Genomic DNA, 21795 nt, shown 5'->3' on the forward strand with positions numbered 1-21795 from the left:
ATTCAACGCGTAATTATTTCAAACTTCTAATTTAATTCAAATATTTATTCGTGATTACATTTACATTAATATCTACGATCAAGTATATTTAATCGTGGTAAAAGATGAAGGCCAAAGGTTAAAAACATTATAACCTACATTTCCTGCCTCTTATATAAGAGTAATTTTAAAATTCAATATGCTGTTAACCAATTCCGCATCAAAATTATCTTTCCTTTTGACTTAGAATTAAATATGTAAAAAATGTTAATAACATTAACTATGTAGTCTAATATTTATTAAATTAAATCAACATAACAACTAAAGAGATATCTTTTAAATGTCAAGATGTCGCTTTTAAACAATTTGTCTAGTATCAAACGCGCCAGTAAGTCACTAATACGTGACAAATACGTTCTGATTTATCCGAAGAATTTATATTGATGTTTTATTGTTAGATAGTGATTGTGAATGAAGGACAAGTAGTTGATCGTTCAACACTTACACGTAATTTAATTTGCTGGCGAAACTGTTTTATAACCTTACCTTGTCACCTTGTCCATAGCGCAATAAAAATTCCTGCAAGTATATATCGACTCATAATCACGTCCAATCGCTCGATTAAATGCCGTTGCTCTCCGCGTGCAATTTCCCGGGGATAGCCGCGACAGGTTGGCGCTCGAAGAATGACGACGAAGAAAAATGCAATTTCGCGTGCACGCCGATTCGGGAATTCCAGCATGCGCGGCCGGACAAACAAAAACGAGTTAATTAAAAGCTGGCTGCCGCAGAATAGGTGGAGAAACGAAGCCTGTGGACACACAATGCCGCGTTTCCTGCGTGCCATCCGGCCTACGTATGCATATGCATACGCATTCGCACGGAAGATGCAATTTTTTGCCGCGTGGAATGCATATTCCGTCGATCACAAGCGCAGCAATTTCGGACAAGCGGTCACGATCACCGGCTCCTAGGGAATTTCACGGCCAACGTCCATTCCCCATGGATTCGTCGACGAATGTCGCGTATTCCATGGATTCCGGGCAACGGCAGTGAGGTTATGTTCATAATGGAGTTCGTTGGCTATTGTTCGGATGGGTTTGGGTTAGGTTTCAGGCAGAATTCATGCTGGATATCTGAATTGTGAAGGCTTGTTCAGGTTTCAAGCAGGAAGTTTTAACTTTAGTTCGGAAATTTTGGCTAACTGCGATTTTTTTAGAAATTTATGTTTCAGAATTTGCAGTAACGTTATATTCATGATAAAATCCAATGGTTATTGTTTGGACGAGTTTAATACTGAATGACTGGTATATGTTTAAATAGCTGTCTAAATAAAATTAAATGTTTATTTAGATTTCAGGCAGAATTTTAGTTTCAGTTTGGGATTTTTGAAACACCGTGGTTTCTTTCTAAATGTATGTTATGTTTCATGGATTTCGAAACTCGCAATCGCATTGTTTTTATAATGAAGTTCGTTGATTGTTGTTTGGATGAATCTGAGAATCAGTTGTGTATATCCAAATGTTTGTTCAGGTTTTAGGCAAAGTGTTTCAGCTTTAGTTTGGAATTTTTGGCAGACTGCAAATAGTTTTATACGTGTAATGAAATTCATCGTTTCTTGTTTTACTCAGTCGAGAGGATGTATAATGTATGTCTAAACGTTTCATCGTGTATAGATTTGTAATAATTCCTGATCTCTAATAAATTTGTAATGGTTCAATCTAGTGGATTAAATAGAATTAAATTCTAGGCTGTTTAAGACATATCGAACTGAAGAGTGTACAGATCCATAATGTAAATATGAGAGGATTTGAAAACGTTTGAAGTGAACGAAATTGTAAAATTTTTACAGATAGAAGTTTGCAGTAGTTTTTGAAAGACTTTTTCGTTTTTACCGAGCTGGAATATAATTAGTTGGTTAATTCTTATTTTCATTTTGCACAAAACTGGCTTCATGTAAGAACATTAATGTTGAAATGTTGCCTGTGCAAGTTAATATTGTGAAGATACTTGTACAATTTTGCAAAATATTATATTATATTATAATAAATGTTAAATTATACACCGTCATAATAGAGTCAGTAAATTATCCTAGAATTGTTTATTCAGTTTACGGTAACGATTCTTTACAAATTGATTTCTGATATCTCCGACGAGAATATTAGCTAATTGAGATCCGTGTGATAACAGAGTACTCAATGTACATTATACTGAAAGTACATCCAATACTGAATATATACTGGGTATATTTATGTATAAAATACATATTGTATGAGAGCACCATAATTTAAAGGACTGCATATTAAAGCAAGCTATAATTAAAATTGTTCTCCAACTACTTTAGATGAATTTATAGCGTAATATAAATATATGATTCGTATCTTTGTATGAAAAAATGTATATATGTTTCTCAAAATCGTGATAAAATTTATTCAGTCCCTAAAAAAGAATGGCATCCGGAATTAATTAAAACAAGAAAAATATTATATACTTTTGATAAAAATCTACAAAAATTTCCATTACTTTCGTAATTAAAAAAAAAAAGGAGAGTGCAAAAAATTCTTGATGACACTGTGAGAAATTTTTACAAAAATGACAAGCTGTTTAACATTCTGAAAACATGAGAGCATAGAAAGCTCTATCTCAATAAATCGTCATATATTCTACCAAAAAAATGTTTCCATCGTGTATAGTTCGTGATGTAAAACCAGTGTCATAAAAAATTCATCAGAGAACTAATTTTTCATCTGCGATAAAGTATTGCAAAAGGCTCGTGGCATATTCTTGGCAATGCAGACTGATTGTAATAATCGCGAGCAAATTAAATTGCGATTCACGTCGCGAGCACAAAACTCGTTAAGGACCCATGAAAATTGTATGGAAAATAAATTGCATGGCCCGGGAGCGCGGAATTACCTGGCACATGCAGCCCGGATTCATAGGAGTTAATGAAACTTTCAGCTAATGCATACAACGAACAATAAATTAGAGGAGGCAAAAGGAACGCAGAGAGCGTAACGCGATTTGAGGAAACAGCATGATTTTTCCTCACGCTTCTAGCGGTGGATTTTGTTACATTTACTAAACTCTGCTACTATTTTATTTTAATAAATAAATTGCACTCGAAATCTAAGTAAAATACCTGATGAGCTAAAAATATAATTTTCAATAAGTTTATATATATATATATATATGACTTTATCGAATATTATTAAAAACTCTATTTAAAAACTTTGCCCGAATAAATTTAGATTTTAATATATATAAATATGATGTTATAATATATACATATATAAGATAAATTAAAAATTCTGATAAAGAACATAATTTTTCTGAACTAATGACTGATCATGTTACCCTCGAAGAGTCAGTCGTACGAATTATAAAATTGTCACGAAGAAAATTGAAAGATAGTAAGTATTTTAATCGCGAGGGTTAGAACGAAGGTAGCGCTCGAGTTTTACATGGTTGCAGTCGACGTAAAAACTCGCGTTTCGTGACCCGTCAGATCGCACGTCTCGATTAAAGGAATCGAGGCAAGGAACTCCTTTGATCTGGAATCCGAGGCTCGACAGGCCGAAAAGCTTGGAACGATGGAGAAGATTGCGTTTTACAAATGCTCTATCAATCTTACAACAACTGTTAATTTTCCAAGATGGAAGTACGACACTTGATTGACTACCAACGTATTTCGTTAAAATTTCTTTCTTAACAATGAGATTTTAATGTTACAATATTTTACTCGAATGAGAAAGAGAAAAAATCGGACAATATTTTAAGCTATTATGTACTCTGTTCGGATATATTCTATGGGCATAAAATAATAAAAAATGGATAAATTGCGCTAAGATAATCCGCAGTTTTCCTAAATAGAATAAAGAGATTCGCGAATTCTCGAAGAACCGCGCATTAACTGAATTTATTGATCAATAAAGTAGCCAGTTAACGTCATCCATAAATTTAGTAATTCATTTCCACTGGCCGAAACCCCTTTTAATTTATGTCTATTGTTTATTCATTATACCGTTTAATCTTTGATAAATTCATATACCCTTTTGAAATCGTTATTCAAAGCGATATTGGATTTTTAAAAGATGTGAAAATATAAAGTAGAATTATTAAATGTACAGAAGCAATTAATTATTTAAGTTTACGAAATCTGAAACATTATTTAAATGTAAATTAAGGACACGCGGTGGTCTTATTATAGCGAAACGTACTATCTGTGTCTATGTACAATCTTTTAAATTTATTTCTCCGCTTTAACTAAGCAGTTCTTATCTCAAATAGAAAACCTCCAATATTAATAGAATGTATGAACAATAAGTTGAGAAAAAAGATTCTGATTGCATTCAAAATGTGAAATGTTTCATTATATCAACATAATACAATTTTAAAATAATTAAAAATTTCAAATGTTAAAAAGTCATATATACGTATTACCAAAGTTTAAAATATTCTATTAAATGTCCGAAAATCTCTTTAAAAAAATTAAACATCGTCCCGTTGCTATCTAGAAACCTAAAATCTTCAATAAATATGTATGTATATACCTGTAGCGGTAGATCTTAAAATACCATAATTTACATACATACAGCATCACCCATAAATATACATTGGGACACTTGCAATTAAATGCCTTTCATTGCTTTCATATTTTAGTCATTTTATTAGAAATCTATTATTTCATTCGTATCATATATATCTTACAATACAAAATATTAGGTGAAGCAAAATTTATTAAAGTTTCGCAACCAATGTAGCCAAGTGTATTAATGGACCTCAGAAGCAAGAACAAACGAATTGATAAATTATTTATGACAGAAATAAAGTAGTACTTCTTACGAGTAGATATTGCATGTACCACTTAATAGACATTAATAAATAATTACTATTACTACTACTACTGCTAATACTACTATAAAGAATAGCTGTCACTTCTTTAAACCTATTCTCTTTGTTTGAAACTTAGCCGTTCATTTATTCCCAGACATTTTCAGAAATAACAGGAACAATAAAAATGACGACACGAAAGAAGCAGCAACAAACGAATTGATAAATTATTTATGACAGAAATAAAGTAGTATTTCTTACGAGTAGATATTGCATGTACCACTTATTAATAGACATTGATAAATAATTACTACTACTACTACTACTACTACTACTACTACTACTACTACTACTGCTAATACTACTCTAAAGAATAGCTGTCACTTCTTTAAACCTATTCTCTTTGTTTGAAATTTAACCGTTCATTTATTCCCAGATATTTTCAGAAATAACAGGAACAATAAAAATGACGACACGAAAGAAGCAGCAAAATGGATAGAAAAACGAAGGAAAACTAAACGTTACCACGACAGGGACGATAAATCACCGGTGTAATATCTAGTCACGGCAGGTCAGGTCCCAAGTCTCGACGGGTAGACGCAGCGAAGTCTTATTCAATTCGCATGCCCCAAGAACGCTGCGATTACATCGCGTGACTCGATGCACCGGTTCGGATTACACGTGCCTCGGGATCTTGGTGATCCTAAATCCTGTCGGCCCTTGTCACCCAGCTCCAGGAACTCCGAAAACGACGTGGGCGACCGACTATGTCGTGCCTCGCTCGACCAAACACCTACAGACAGCTTGTGTCTGGCCAGAGTCTTCTGTCTTTTTCGTGATTCCTAGCAATTTTCTGCTCTCTTCTTCACCTCTTCTCGATTTTTGCAATATTTTACGGGTCTCTGTGATTTTCTAAAATTTATTTCCATCTTTTTAGCATTTTATATGATCCCAAACAATTTTGCAACATTTACAATGTTTTACTGTTCTTTATTGTTTCCTATCATGTTTTTTTTTTTATTTTCTCTAATTTTCCACAACGCTTTATAATTTTATTACACACATTAACATCTATGTTATGCATAAATATTCTCGTCACACAGAAAAGGAATCTAAACGGCCAATTACTTTTCGTAGTGATATTAAACTACACCAAGCTACATCTTCTTCCATAAATCTGTACCACGACGAGTTAACCTTCTTCGTCAACCTATTTCTCAAATAATTTATATTTCTTTCCGCTTTCTGAGATGTTGATCGTTTTTGTCGTAACTGGAAGTGGGCGAGCATTTTCCTTCGTCACGTTTCATAAGCGAACCTTTTATTCGGCCGCTCGACTCGTTTGTATTACAAATCGCTCTAAGAAGATTTCCGAGTCCCGCGCTCTTCGTACCTCGCCTAGATCCTGATTTATACTTCTCGATCTGCGCGTCAGCAACCGTGGCTCGTTCACGGCGCTCTTCAACGACAGAAATTCTCGAGTATATGTCTCCACTGTACTGAAACAGAGCTCATAATGCGAGGAGAATTTTTCCCGTAAATCCGTACCAAACGCTCCCTAATTGCGATTATTGCAACATTTCGAGTGCAGTTGAGGAAGTAACATTAAATCTCAGATTTAAATTAGCTTGATTTTAAAATGTTATAGATTTTTTAAATAATGTGTATAGCAGTATAATAATGTGTAGATAGACTTAAACAATGTGTTAAATATATGCTGAGTTAATTTAATAATTTTAACAACCCAGATAGTTTCGAAATTGGACTTAAGTCGACACCTCGAACTTTCACAAAGCACGCACCTTGTGAATCAATGAATTTCAGTAGAACCAAAGTATTCGGAAATACGGTATTATCGCCTATTTTACAGTTTATGTCATCGATCCAAACCTGAAGGTTACACAAGGCCTCCACGTTAACGACCAACGCCAACCCTCTTGTCTTTGCTTTTTCACAAAAGAAACCAACTCTGACGATCTTTCTCCCCTAACCTCTACGTACGATTACGTTCGTACAGTAATTGCTGGAGAAATAGGAAAGCGCAAGTGGCCAGGGGTTCGCGAAAATGAACTCACACACCCTCTGTCAAATTGACCTCGCTGCTACCGGGGGTGGCAGATGGCTCGGAAAATCTAGGATTACGAAACTAACGGAAATATCGAATTACTGGCACCGTGCAAACTGTCGCGAACGAAGAAACGACCGTCCGTGCAATTGCGGCAATCGAACGGCGTATAACCGTGTCTCCTCCGCCTCCCTTGGGGGTGGTTTATGGGGGTGACGCGTGTTCCCGCTGAATGGAACTATTCCCACTCTACGGGCAAACTCTTTTCCAATTGTCTTCGTAAGAAGGACCTCTGATTGGATCGGATAAATTGAGATCTTTTAATTGGAATAGGGTGGAAGACGATTCTCGGCCGATGATTATGGAAAAATTTCAACGGAATAGGTTTTACGCTTTGGGTATCGGCTATGATTTTTATGGTGTTTCCATAGTTCGTACTTTCCGAAGAGGTTTCTTTTCTTCGGAGCAAACCACGAGAAAAATCACGAAATATGTCATCGTGAAATTTTTAAATCTAAAGAACCTAACACTTCGCTTCGTTACCAATTAACCATCATTAATTTCAACCACCATTCAAATCATTTAAATTATCGCATTGTCAAATATGATTCTTGTAAATTTCCTGATGGAATAAAATGTAAAATTCGGCCAAATTAATCATCGTGATATTGGCAGCGACTAGACTCGATCGTATTTGAAGTATTGGAAGGGGGCGGGTAGGGATACGCATGGTGCTTCGTTAACCGCGTCGGGCCTTATGGAGTATCTATCGGAGGTCGGCGAATTTCGCGTCCCGTGAAATCCCGCGGGTGCCACGAATCGGCGATCAAGCGACAAATTAACTCTGGATCGCGTCGTAGATCGCCGCGGGTGGCCCCACGACGCAATGCGACGCGTTAAACGTTCGCGGAACGCTGACGACGGCGCGTTATCTGTGTTGCTTTTTCGCAACCGGATGACATCCCCCGTAAACAGCTCGGTCGGCCGTGTTGCTTCCGGGAACAGGATCCTCCATGCAGTTCCCAGAGCAACGTCGATATCTTCTTGAATTCTACACGGTGATTAGACTAAGTTTAATAACTATACAGGGTGTTTCGGACGAAGGTGATCACTTGAGTACTTATGAAAAACATATATATTTAATAAAAAATTAGTATACAATATGAATAGCCATTTTAATATTTTTAAATTAAATTTATTATATTTATTATTATTAAATTTATAATACTTTTATCATCTCTGCGAAATATATAGTTGTAATGTATTGTATTGCGAATTATTTGTATATAATTCCACTATTTCGTTTGTCTATTAATAATTATTTTTTTGTTATTTAAGTCTTGTTAAACATGTTATTTCAAACAAAAAGTTATTTTGATCTTTCACACTACCAAAAAGTTCAGATTATTTTACTGAAGAAGAAGGAGAGGTAGAAGTATCTTTCTGTTTATTTTCGTTCTCGCGATAAAATTGTATTTTTTACTCGCGCTTTCGAAATTAGAATTATTTAAACGGATCATGTTTAATCACGTTGAATAACATCAACATCTTATGATCAAAGAATTTTTCAACCTCCTTTGATTCAGAGGAACTTCAATTACAACTCAAATAAATTCAAACTCTAGATGCGCTTAAGTCAAACATTCTAAGAAATCCTACAAGATATTCGCCTTAAGTTTTGATATTAGCACAGAAACTTCTAGATCGAAGTACTACGAATGTCTACGATATGTATCTGATTTTTAATAATTCGTATATAATTTATGAATATACACAAAACCGAAATTTTTAATAATTCTCAAGCACTTCGTGTTCTTTTAAATTTCATCCAATTCCAATTCCAAGAAGGAACAATACCAAATTATATTCTATAGAAAAACATCTCAAAAATCTACTTTTTATTTTACTCGCAATTTTTCAGCCAATTTACATTACGCAATTCTATTCTTCAACATCGTGGACATAAAAGCCAATGCTAGGGATTTAAATCTAATTAATCAAATAGAAATTAATGGGAATTTATTTCATTCGCTAAATATTATAGCAAACACCATACTTTAAATATTTGGTGGTTTTAAATTTCCTATAAATCTTACTTATTACCTTTCCAATTCTTAAACATCAGCAATTCTTCTCCATAGCATCATTTTCTTAAAACTCGATGCCGTGGTATATCTTAAAAAATTTCTCAAAAGTCCTGCAGGATAATCCGAAAGCAGTTGAATCCAATAACCGTGCCGGAAATTTGTACCAATTCGAAGGTTGATCGGCAAGGAAATAGCGTACACCTTTCCGCTCGAAATCTCGTTCGAATTTCCATGGACGTCGCGACGAATCGACGCGACATACGAAGCTGCTTTGCTCTCTGGTTTCTCGCTCGTTTTCCAGCTTTGGTCTCCCGAGGAAAAGGACGTGGATCAACAGCGCTGAAAACGTGGAAGCTAGGAAACTTGGATCCGATCAAGAACAATAGCAGACATCGGCGATGACGGTTTATCGGCATTCTTCGTGACGTTTTCTACGCTCGTGTACTTCGTTCCTTTTATCGTATTGACTTTATCTTTCGAGAATAGAGATCCGAGCACACGGAACTCTGCAGGGAGATTTACGAAGATCGTTTTTTAACCGTAGTCCTCGGTTCTCGCTCCCTCGAGAATGTATTTTGTTTGAGAAGAAACTTTTGCCTTTCATTCGAGCAGAATAGGTGGAAGTTTTTGAGTTTCCCATCTTTCTTTTCTTGCTTTTACGTTTTCCGAGCGGTGAGTGAACTGAGAATTTGAAGAATGATTTTTTTGATTGATATTAAAATTAGTTTCAAGTATAATTTGTTTGGAGGTTATGGCTGGTGATATGGTGATGCGTGAGCGCAGGCTGATTCCTGTGTTTGAGTACTGTTAATTGTTTTAGATGTAAGTTATAATAAATTCACATTGTTAACAATCTTTTGTTCGTGAAATTTATCTTATCTTAAACATCCGAAAACATTTAGCAACGTGGGTCACCGATGGCCACCGTCGCAGTCAGCGCGTTATCTAAACTCTAGTCTTTATTTTATACGATCCAACGTTGATTTTCGGCCTACAGTTAATTATTTATAGCTACATTGATCTGGAAAGAGGGTAAGTGTAAGCGAGTAGAAGCTTCTACGTTTAACCTGTTGCGCCGAGGGCGGATTTATCGACCTATGTCGATGAATATTTCACAGGAATCGTCAAGTCTCCCGACAGCGTGATAATAAACTGTGATTTTCATGGCTGGAAAAAATAGAGCATCGATGAACGAAGTTTACTCAAACCAAGGATTATTGAAATCGTTCAAATTCTTCTCTCCCTTCTCTTCTTTCCTTCGCTATTTATCTCCTTTTATGGATTAGATTACACGATCGAATATTTCGTTTGTTCGAAGAAGCGTATTAAAATAAGATTACGTTGAAAGAATGTATCTTTGAAGTAGTTTTTGACATTAATATCAGAGTGATAAATGAAAAATTCGCAAATTTTTATAGAAATTTCAACTTCTTTAGTCGTCATGGTTATTACAGTGCTAACGAAATTTCAAAATGTTTCGTATAATACGCGTAATATATTCATAAAGGAGGTCTGTAATAAATCTCCGAATACTTTCGTGGGCCACTTTTCACTATCTTCATTACATTCTGAAATATATACCTCGAAATCTACAGAAATCTTGATCCCTCGCCAAACGCGACAAAGACATTACACTTTCTACCTGGCGTTATTTCATCCTCCCTTTGTTCGTACCAAGTTTCCAAGTAAGCTTTCCAATCGAACAGCCTGTAAATCGTTGTTCGCCGAAAGAATCGTTCCGTTATCATCCATATTCAGCCGACACCATCGTTCGGAGGAAACGTTCCATGTTCCAGGAACGGCAGGCTACAATAACGATAAAACTGTCCCGACCATTCTGTGGCCGCAAACCGCAAATGTAGACGGCCAACCAACCCCGCGATGGCGGGGATAGTTTCCCATGGAAACAGCTTCAGACAACAATTCCGTAGGACATCGATGTTTACTGCGCGTCGAGTTAACGCAAAGACAACCCCTGTGCTGCTTTGGACGCGACCGGAAGAGAGAACAGGATCCGAGCGCATCGATCTCGCGAGGGGGCGGACAGGATCCCGAAAGGGTTTCGTGTTGCTACAGCTCGACCGGGGATTACATTCCATTGGCCAGCCGATTGTTTGGCCTTAGTAAAGTCGTGTGTAACGTTCTTTGCCACTTCCGTTCTTTCCTATTTCTGCTCTTTGTGCTTATTTAGCTTGCAGCTGGATGCCTTGTTTGACAAACGAGTTAATATTGTAGCTTTAAGTAATTTTGGAGATTTTTCGTTTTAAGTAAAATTTCTCTGTACCAACGCAGTACAGTCAATAATTAACAACCACGTTAATTTACACAAAGATGAAGAGTTAAATAGTTATAATTGCGTGAATAGTTATAGCTAAAAATAAACTATTATTATTATTATTATTATTATTATTACATAAAGATAAAGGCAAACATAGATATTAGATGAAATAACAGATTTCAACATGTTTCAGGAGTTTAAATGCACTTGTGCATGGATTGTTAGTCCGAATCATTTCTGTAGGACGTTTTAGGAGTAAAGAGTGTTGAGAGAGAATTAATAAATTTGGGAGGTGTATTAGGTCGTCCGAAATGTTTCTTTCGTTTTATAAGGAAATAATGGTTGCACAACATTTTCCGTTTTATATTATTTTATCGAATTACGTATGATCCATTTTGTTCTATTAAAATAAAGATGCATCGTTGTAAAGGACGGGTCTGTAAAAGAAAGACACTTCTCCGACAATCTAATAATAGACGAGTAGGTTAATGAAAGATGGTATTGGTGATTATATTCTATTGATTTATATTATTAAACTTTGAAACGGATTTGAAGATATACATATAGAAGTAGATAATATTTATGAGAAGTATACAGTTCGCAAAAATTCTGGAGATAAACGATCGAATATTTTCACGGGTCACTGTGCTTTCAACTTTTTACTGGAAGGTAATATTAATACATAATTACCTTACGTATAGCGAAATTTAAGGCGTGAGGTTTATTCGAATTGAAATGAGTACGTGATTGGTAGTTTCGAAATAATTACCAGCATCTTCCATGCGTTGTTTCATAATGTTGAAATTTAACAGTCTTTAACATATTTCATGAAATTTAACATATTTTATGTCATTTGAAATATTATTAGATAGGTCTAAGTAGACTAAAAATAGTAATGCCAATGATTTATATATAGCGACAAATGTTGTGTGATCTTGGAATTCGTATGGACTTCAGTTATATCAAGCAAAGATTTTTAACAAGAATGGACATCTACTAGATCGAGTGTCCGCCCAGTTACGTCGAGTTGCTCATCTTTTTGTCCTCAGACCCTCTTCTTCCTCATCGTTTCCTGCCGGACCTTTCGATCGTTATCTAAACGATCTTCTGGTGCGCTGGACCGGCGTCTCAGGGTAAGATAACGCATTGCCAGTATCCTTCGTCCTTGGGACCACATTCAACGACCGTCTGAACCCTGTTTCTCTTATCATAGACCCTTTTTCTTCTTGTCAAGCCAGCGAATTGTTACGTTAGCCATCGTTACGTTATTAGGCGGAAGGTACGATAGGGTCGTTTACTAAGTTTCTCTTTGGAGACTGGTACCACAGTCTCTGTCTTCTGACTGAATTTTCAACGTTCGATCCCTTGTAGCTTGATTAATTAATTAATTAATTAAGAAGGTCCTTGTTACGTTGCGCGGTGATGTTGAAGAAAATTAGGTAGAAAGGAAAATGGAGGTACACGCGAGGGAATATATATCTGTCTAGATTCTGGAAGCTTGAAACATGAGCACATCATAAAGTGTGGTATGTAGTTTCGAGGTTCTCTTCGAGCATTAGATAAATTAAACATTCCAAATTCGGTTATTGATATTGCGTGTTGTATTTTGGCAATTACAGATATTTCATCAAATTGATCATTATTAAATTTGAATTAATTGGATATTGAATATCAAGTGTATCAAATTGATGTATATGAATGATTACTGCTGCAACGAAAGCAAATAGAAATGTGTAATTACGTTCCTACGTTAATGAACATTTTTTCGCATTAATTGATCTATAATGAAATTGATCAAATAATATTACTACATTTCATTTCTCTTCCTTAACATTTTTTTCTTATTTCTTTAAAAATTAGAGAAGATGAACTTTCAATGACACACTTTTTCTATAAAATTTAATATTTTTTTAATACATCAAATAAACGTTTTCTCTTTTTGCATCTGCATAACACGTTTATAAAAAAATAAAACAAATAAATGTCTTGCATACATCTCACGTCTCATATACATCCCAATTACAATTAGTAATAACATATTACGTTATAATTATTTTATTTTATTATATTATATCTATTATATAAAATTGTCATATGCTATCGCAATACGTTATACATTAATACTTATAATTAATTTAACCCTATCTTTCTCATTCATCTTTACGTTCGTAAAGGAGTGATCCATTCTAAAAAAAAAAGCTCTAAACTATATACAAACTTCTTTTGAACATTCCCGCAAATTGGGAGAATTCTATAAAAGGGAGAAAAAAGCAAAAGATTCGGTGCTATCACCTCGACTGAACATTTTCAATTTCTCGAATAATCCCACGATCACCACTTGATAACAAAAGACAGAAGATTTCTCATGCTCGTGGAGTTGCAGCAAATTTTCCGGAAGTCCCTAAACAAAGAGAAAACTCGATGTAAAGAAAGAGAAGAACGTCGATACGGATAGAAATCGAAGGCAATCGATGGAACATCCTTTGCATTTCGCGAGCTGCATACCGTGGAATGTTATTTCGCGGCGAACGCTCGGTGTAATGGGATTCTCCGAGGACTATCTAATTTCTTTCGTCCATTTCTCTCGAAACGGAATTCCTGGCCGTATGTTCTTTAAGTAATGGCCCGGCAACGCGAAGTGAATTTACATTTCGATGGGATCGACTTCATTCTCGGCCCTCCCACGTTCTCGCTCTGTTTTCTTTTCTCGTATTCGTCCGTCCATCCTTTTCGATAGAAAGATTCTTAAGTCGGCTCCCTTCTTTCTGAAGCACAGATGTCGCAGGAAATCTTCTATGGAAATGGACTAACCGAGGGCAAATGAAACGAATCGAGTGTTGATAAGTTTTGTTAAGGACGATTTTGTGGGATTTTGATTAGGTTTCCATTTGTTGTTACATGTTCTGCATACTTTGCTCGAGAAAAGTAACTGGTGCTAATAAATGTCTTACAATAATGAACGTGAGAAACCATCTTATATTTAATACTTGGTATTGTTATTTTGAAATTCAAGCTTTGTAAAAGGCAAAAATCGATAGACTAAATATATCTGTAATATCTGTGGGAAAATAATTAAGATAATTTTTTTTTTGTTACAGGTGAGTGGTATAAACATATGATGATTATCTTCTCCAAATTATCGTCTACGACAATTTTAATGTAAGTAAGTAACTATAAAATTAGTAACATATATTGTAAATACTCTGCACTAGTTGTATAGTACATCCACTTAATTTATAATACTAGTCAATTAGATCTAGATATAATCGTATCGTTTAACAGTACTTTCAGTTACAAAAAATTATAAAGATATATAATCAGAAAAAAAATTTATTGGAAAGCTTTAATGGAAAATAAATGTACGAACGACAGTATGCATATTCTCGAATGTGTTACTATAGCAATGACCTCCACAAAGTTAAATTATTTCCAACTTGACCCGATATACCACCAAACGCCCTCAAACCATGACCAATCCACTTACTTTCACAACTAAAACCTACTCAATGTATTGTACCTCCGCCCTTTCATCAAATTTTAACTTCTCCATGCCACAAAAGAGAAACCATTGTTGGAAAATCTTTTCCAGCAGTTACACGTCGCTAATTGCTGAAATTGAAGGGAAAGAATGTCCGATCGTAGAACTATTCGTTTGGATACTCGAGTACTAGGAGGAAGCAGCTGGTGCTGGTGAGAAAAGGGACAAAGGAAAGGGAAGTTTTAACGAGCCTCCGCTATTTGCATACGTCTCATTAGCGATTTTTAATTGCGAGTAGGCGGCCACTTGTTCCTTGGCTGTTTCCCTCTGCTTCTTCTTCGACTAGCAAGTAAAATAAAGATATCGTTCGCATTGATTGAAACAATTAACTTATCACTCTGATGATCACGTCGTGTCATTCGCGCGAAAAACAGCAAAGTGAACGAGTTCGTTGTCGTGCACAAAAGTTGTCTGTTATCATTGCGATGATAAACTGTTGCCTACGGTTATCAGCCGCTAATTGCGCGAAATGACACGTTTGTAAATTATTTCCGTAGCTCTACAGCGCACACGTGAACAGCCCAGTTGGTGCGACCTCAAATGTTAATTATAATGAAAATATAAATATATATATATAATATTATATTATATTTATATAAATATGTAAGTAAAAGGTTTGAATTAAACGAGTTTAGAATAATCTCTCTTTCAATCTATATTGTACCAGAATCGAGCATCATTCAACAATAAATATAATCGATTATGATAAATAAATATTTAAATTAAATAAACGTCTTTAAAAGATTCTTTGGTCATAATGGGGTTCTTTGGTTAATAAGGTAAGAAATAAAACATGGATTTCAGTCTTGTGACTGGTACTGAGTTTACTAAAAATAAAATCCAACCTTGTATTTAATAAAATATTTGAATATATCCAATCGTCATTAACGCGTTAACGTAAATCTTTTCGTTTACTTAAGCTGGAGACCTATAATTATCGAGGGCAATATGTACCATCACGAATAATTGGACAGAACAGCGACAGTTTTTGCTCGTAAACACAGTCCACCGGGCTGCGCGTGGCAATTAAAATACTAATTACGAGTAACGTTGACACGACGCGGACGTTCGTTTAATTTCTTTCGATTTAATTACCGATTTCACACTCGCATTTGATGCCACGTGGGTCGTTGCACACCCGCTTCTGTAAACATTTCGCGGTTCCAGATTCCGGACCTGTGTCTAATCATTTAGAACGTTTCAACTCTGAACGTATTTTAGACCTCTGTTTGACGATTATTAATTGAAATCGCGGTATTTATCACTCTTTACCTTTGGTTTTATGTTTGTGGGAAAAATTTAGACTTTACTTTAAACAATTCATTGGAAAAATAAAAGTTGAACATTAGCTACATGCTAAATCCAATTTAATGAGATTACAAAAAATAATTACCCTTTGGTTTCTAAAAAGTGCTTAATAAAAAAGAAGCTACTTATTATGTATTTTCTTAATAAGATTGCTATGTATATGATATTAATTTTATTTATAAAATATGAAATCTCTCGAATTAATAATTATATTATATTATATTATATTTCATTTTCTATTTTAGAATTCTAAAACTCGGAAGGAAAATAAGTAGGTACACTTAGCGCTGTTTAAAGCAGCATGAAAATTGTTAAGTTCAGTTAAATGATTTGAATCAAGTTGGCTTCTTGTTGCTTCTAATCAAAAGTTGAGTTAGGAATTATGACAAATAGCATAACGATCTATCCTAGTATAAAATATGAAGAATCTAGCATTTTGATTTTAAACCCATTAAAGTGAAACTCCGTTTCTCGCAGCACTGACGTGACATAATTTAATTAAACCGGCATAACTCAATGAACCTCGTTGAAATTTAAAGTTGCATCTAATTTAATTAAACTTCAATTTAACTTAGCTTCTACACTTTCACATAACTATCTTCTACTATCTACGTCAATCTACGAAATACCTCTTCTCGTATCTAATTCTCCTCAATTTCTATTCCAAGCATAACTTTACTCGATAATACGTTTACTGCCACGCGAATTTTGTATATTTTGCCCTGCGATAGATTGAAATATGCTATACTATAATACCTCATTTTTATATTAAATATTATTTACATTATACATTTAAATATTAAAATATTATATATATGATATATTGTATTTTTCTGTCAGTGTTATTTTTAAATTATTTGCATTGTTGACAACTTTTTAGTCCGTGAAATTTATCATATCTCAATCGTTCAAAAAAAATTGAGTAACTTGAATCATCGATGATCATCGTGGCAATCAACATGTTAACAAAAATGAAGTTTTTAATGCTTGCGTTACGAGAAATAGGGAAAAAAGGGAACAAATGTACAGGATTTCGCTTTCCTTTAGTTCCCCTCGTTGCGTTGGTCTAAAGCATAGCACATTTTTAGAACAATGTTTGCTATTAATTCTTCGACCTTGATTATTATCCTTGCAATACAATTTATTACAATACAATGCGAGTTCACATCTCGAAACTTGCACTCCATACACGTCATTTTATCGCATCAAGGAAAGGAAATAAAAAGTTAAATGAACTTAAATGAAAAGACGTTATTCTTTTTGTTCGACTTATTTTCGCACGCACAATCACCACTCGACTTGTTGTGCCACGATTTTGGGAACACTCTGTACATCAGTTAATTTCCATTGGATCACAAATTGGAACACTGGCATACGCAATTGTGAATGAGATTTTTATAGAAGCTGTTTATTTAGATTCGTGAAGTATGCGAATTGATAGAAAGATAAAGAGATCGATGACTGATGAATGTAAACAGATCGCCAAGCGGTCCGAAGCGGCAAACGTGCGTCTGCTATGCTTGTGACTGTGTCATAGAACACACGCATCGACAGCTTTTTTCGAATATCTCGGAAACTATGTTCGACCGACGATTATATGTATAAAAAAAATTATCTAGAATCATGCATCCGACATCACATTTAAAAATCATCGCTATCGGTGAGAGAGTAGTCTTTCGACAAGTTCTTCTAACGAAGAATGAACTTTTACGTTGTCCGGAAAGATTGCATTTGAAGAAAACAGTGTGATTCGCGGAAAATGCATAGCCGCCGCAGCAGTTTCCCGAATATTTTGGAAACTAGGCGAATCCACCCCTTATATGCGTATGTATAGAAAAAAGTTAGTCAAAACGTTGAGTTTTACAATATACTCAAAAGTCATCGAAATCGGAAAATACTTAACTTTTCTGTAGTTTCATCAAAAATACCTTCATAAAATATTTTGCAATCTACTCCTTGCGAATACGAGTATCATTTTAACACTAGAACTACCAATAGTCAACATGAAGCTATATTTACCAAAACCAGTTAAAATGACTGGTCTTTAAAAAATACGCAATAACAGAATATTTTTATATTTATTGATTTTCTACTTTCTTACAGAAGAAATTCCATGTTACGCAGTACATTTTTGGCATTATTAATCCATCTGGGACCACGATCTCTAAACGAGGGTTGACACATTTATAAAGTTGTAGAACCAGTCATTTGGACTGGTGCGATATTACTAATGTTAGTATCTAGCAATCTAGCGATCGATCCGGAAATTTCCTGATAACTGATATCATCATATCGAATACGCGGTAAAAATTTTAAAAACGTGTGGGAAGTTGTACAAAACGAGGAAACTGGTTAATTGGAGATCGATAAACAGATAGCAAAACCCTTTTACACTTTGACAAGTATCAGTTATTTTAACTGGTATTGGTATAAGTAGCCTCGATACAAAATTATTTAGAGTTTGAATACATAAAAAACAAAATAAAATTCATTACATTATTCTTTTAGTTCTCGTTGTGAAAGTCATTACATCATTGCGGAAAAAAATATAACATGAAGTAGGAATTTTAAAATAAAATTGTAAAACCAATCAATTTGACTGGTGTGGTAGTTCCAGTGTTAAAGAGTCGTAATATTATTGAGACAACCAAACAAAGTAGCTGTTCATCGATAACCCGTTCCAATCCCGTTCATCGTATCAACGATCACGGTTAAACCATTTTCCTCGTATCTCGCGAGTGTAGGTGATACTTTCCGTTACTCATCACTGATATCATCGAGCCTAGACGTTTAAAACATCCCCCTTGGTAATTAGACATCGAGTCTTGGAACCCGATATCCCGTTCATCTGCTTGTAACCAGAGATTTTAGCGGGCAAAGCTTGAGCCTTAAGCCACTGTCTCTGTTCCCGTTGTCCAGTAAATTCGACCAGTTTAATTCTCGTGCGGCCATGCCACCATGCAGAAACATTATGTTCTTTGTTTCACGTTATGCCGGAGATCCGCCTCCTACGCTCTCATATCGACGAGTTACGGCCACTCGGACGACTAAACATCCGAGAGAAATCACAGCGGGCTTCCTCTTGCTATACGATGTTCCGGAAAACTGAAGAAGCCATTGTAGAACGACGAGGAGACGCGCCGCGCGGGGTACTTGACGACTGTTCTATGCTCGTTTGAGAACAATGACGACGGCGGGATCGTTGAATTGAAATATTTGAAGTTCACTGTGATTTTTATTTTTTAAATATAATTATCAGAAATGGTAACTAAATATTTTTGTCTGAATACAGGAAGACAAAGACGGCACAAACCAAATAATAAACTACTATAGTTTCCTGCAATTTCGAAATAGTAAATTTTAGCTAAATCCGACTTTACACCGTTTCACTTTACAGGAACACGGTAGATGGACGATCCTTTCATCCTTGTTTCATACGCGGATAAGCGTTCGTCAGCGACGCTCATCCGCTGTGTTCCTTCAAAGGAAAATGTTAGAAATACATTTTTAAAGGAAATAACAGGACAGATTTGGGATTTTCACACGTCATACAATGTATGATATATCAATGTAATCTTTACTACGTTTATTTAGTTAAAATCGCGCTAAAGACTCTTCATATCATATTCAAGTACCAGTTTTAGACATTGCGAGCTCTTCCTTTTAACATTCTTGTTGAGGTTATGTGATAGAGGAACGCGTAGATGAATTTGTAATAGTAATATATATTGAAGTAAGTATAAGTATAAGTATACTGTATACTGATCCAGATTCTCACTCTAGCAGTGTTACATTACAACAGGAAAATAATAGGGAGCACGTTGATACATTTATAGCAAAGGATATTACCAAAAAGTTAACTTTGGTATGTAACTCTAGTTGAAGGTTACAAGAAACAGCAATAAAAATCTACTTATAGTTCTTTTGTTTCTAGAACTTGTAACCCAAGAACAACATTCATATTCAAGGGCACAATAATATGGACCTCTCGTTTTTTAATTTTTTGCTTCAGTAAATTCTATTTTCTTCGTAACGACGGGTATACAAAAGAAAAAGATGTAAAGTTTTCCCAGAAGTAATTACTTCAACTATCCTAAATCATCCGCCAATTGCAAATACTTCAAGTGTATTATTTCTGTTATAGCATGAAAATGTACTTGCGTATTACGTTTATCGACATCATCTCAATAGGCACATAACCACACACGATGCTATCATTTTTCGCTCGAATGGGCCACAAGTGGCAGCCATAAAATCAACTAAAAAATATTCGACCGCTTTATCGGCCAAATATCTGTTGCCGAACTCGATTATTTTATCAGTCAACGTTATTTAACTGGGTCTTCTGCATCAGCTTGGGAACGAGTGCCACGTTTGTTCGTTTATCGCCGTGTGTCCAGGTTCATGCGTCGCTGACGCTTATCATTATCGTCGCCAGGCACGCACAACATTTCCAACTCGCTCGTTTTCCGGACGGGATCCACTGAATCATCGCGTGTAACCCATCGGAGGTCCCTGCGCGGCCGGAAATCCAGGGGACCAGGAGGGACGATCGCCGATTTTTGAAACGACCCAAGGCATGTAGGTGTCCTGTCATTGGTGTAACTTAACAGATGTTGAAAATATTGGAAATCGAAGGGAATCGGAGGTTTTTGATATTGGAACGATTTACAACAGCCGATAAAAGAAAGTTGAAAATTCATGCACTATAAATTTCAGTAACTTTTATTCCAGAAATTTTAGTGAATTATCTAGAAGCTTGGATTTCTCAACGATTTCGATTTTCGATAATCGCTTCATGAATTTAAGTCGAATATTTAAGCGTTCGTTGTGTCGTGCATATCAATGACAGTTTTTGCATATTTTATTTAAACTTGAGATATTTTTTAACATGGAAAAAATATTATGGAGAGTAATTAGATATAGAAGGATTGAAATACGATGACCAGGAATCGTAGTAATCGATGCCTAGAAACGATTCCAGTAAAATATTCTATGGAATCCGGGAAACGTTGCTTTCTAAACGATATCCTAGCCAATTACTTGAAATTCTATTCTCCTATTGGTAATTAAAACAACAGATGGTATCGTCGATCGGCTGACAGTATTCGAACGATACGACGTTGCAGGGATGCATCAGGATCGAATGAAACAGCTCGCAAAATCTAACAGCGTGGCTCTCGATGGACCGTGGTTTCGCTACGTAGCAGATGATATCTGTGGGACCAAATGCACGTGGTAATGGATTCCCGGAAGGGTTGAAATTAATTATAGAACGTTGTAGCTATTAGGAAGGAAGCACGGTCTGCGCTGGCACGATAACAGCGACAAGAACTTTGTTGTTTTCGAATTGAATCGTGCATTCGCCTAACTAGCAATGCCGCGTTCATTAACTTATTAAGTATTAATTAAGTTCGTTTCCTGCTTCTGCTTTAACGAGCAATAATCACCCTATCTTCCTTGTCAGACAATTATGTAACTTCTTGTTTCCAAAGCAACGCTAAAAATATTATCTTTTAATTATTTTGCAGTGCAATTTGGTTTATGAGCAAACAAAATACTATGTCTGAGAGAGGCAATCGAGTTGTATAAAAGTTGGACAATTCAATTTACTATTATTATTACGGTAATGTTTTTCATTTTCTATTAAGATTTTGTATTTAAAGATTGTTAGAGTAGTAATTTTCTTTCGATTTATTCATCAAAA

At 35.2% G+C, this 21795-nt stretch overlaps 1 protein-coding gene across 2 annotated transcripts in view; it reads left to right on the plus strand.

The window, feature by feature from the left end:
• Window positions 1–21795, plus strand: part of LOC126873695 (tyrosine-protein kinase transmembrane receptor Ror) — a 350758-nt gene that overhangs the window by 154713 nt on the left and 174250 nt on the right. The gene's annotated exons all lie outside the window — the stretch shown is intronic.

Source organism: Bombus huntii, chromosome 15, assembly GCF_024542735.1.
Source record: "Bombus huntii isolate Logan2020A chromosome 15, iyBomHunt1.1, whole genome shotgun sequence".
Taxonomy (NCBI): domain Eukaryota; kingdom Metazoa; phylum Arthropoda; class Insecta; order Hymenoptera; family Apidae; genus Bombus; species Bombus huntii.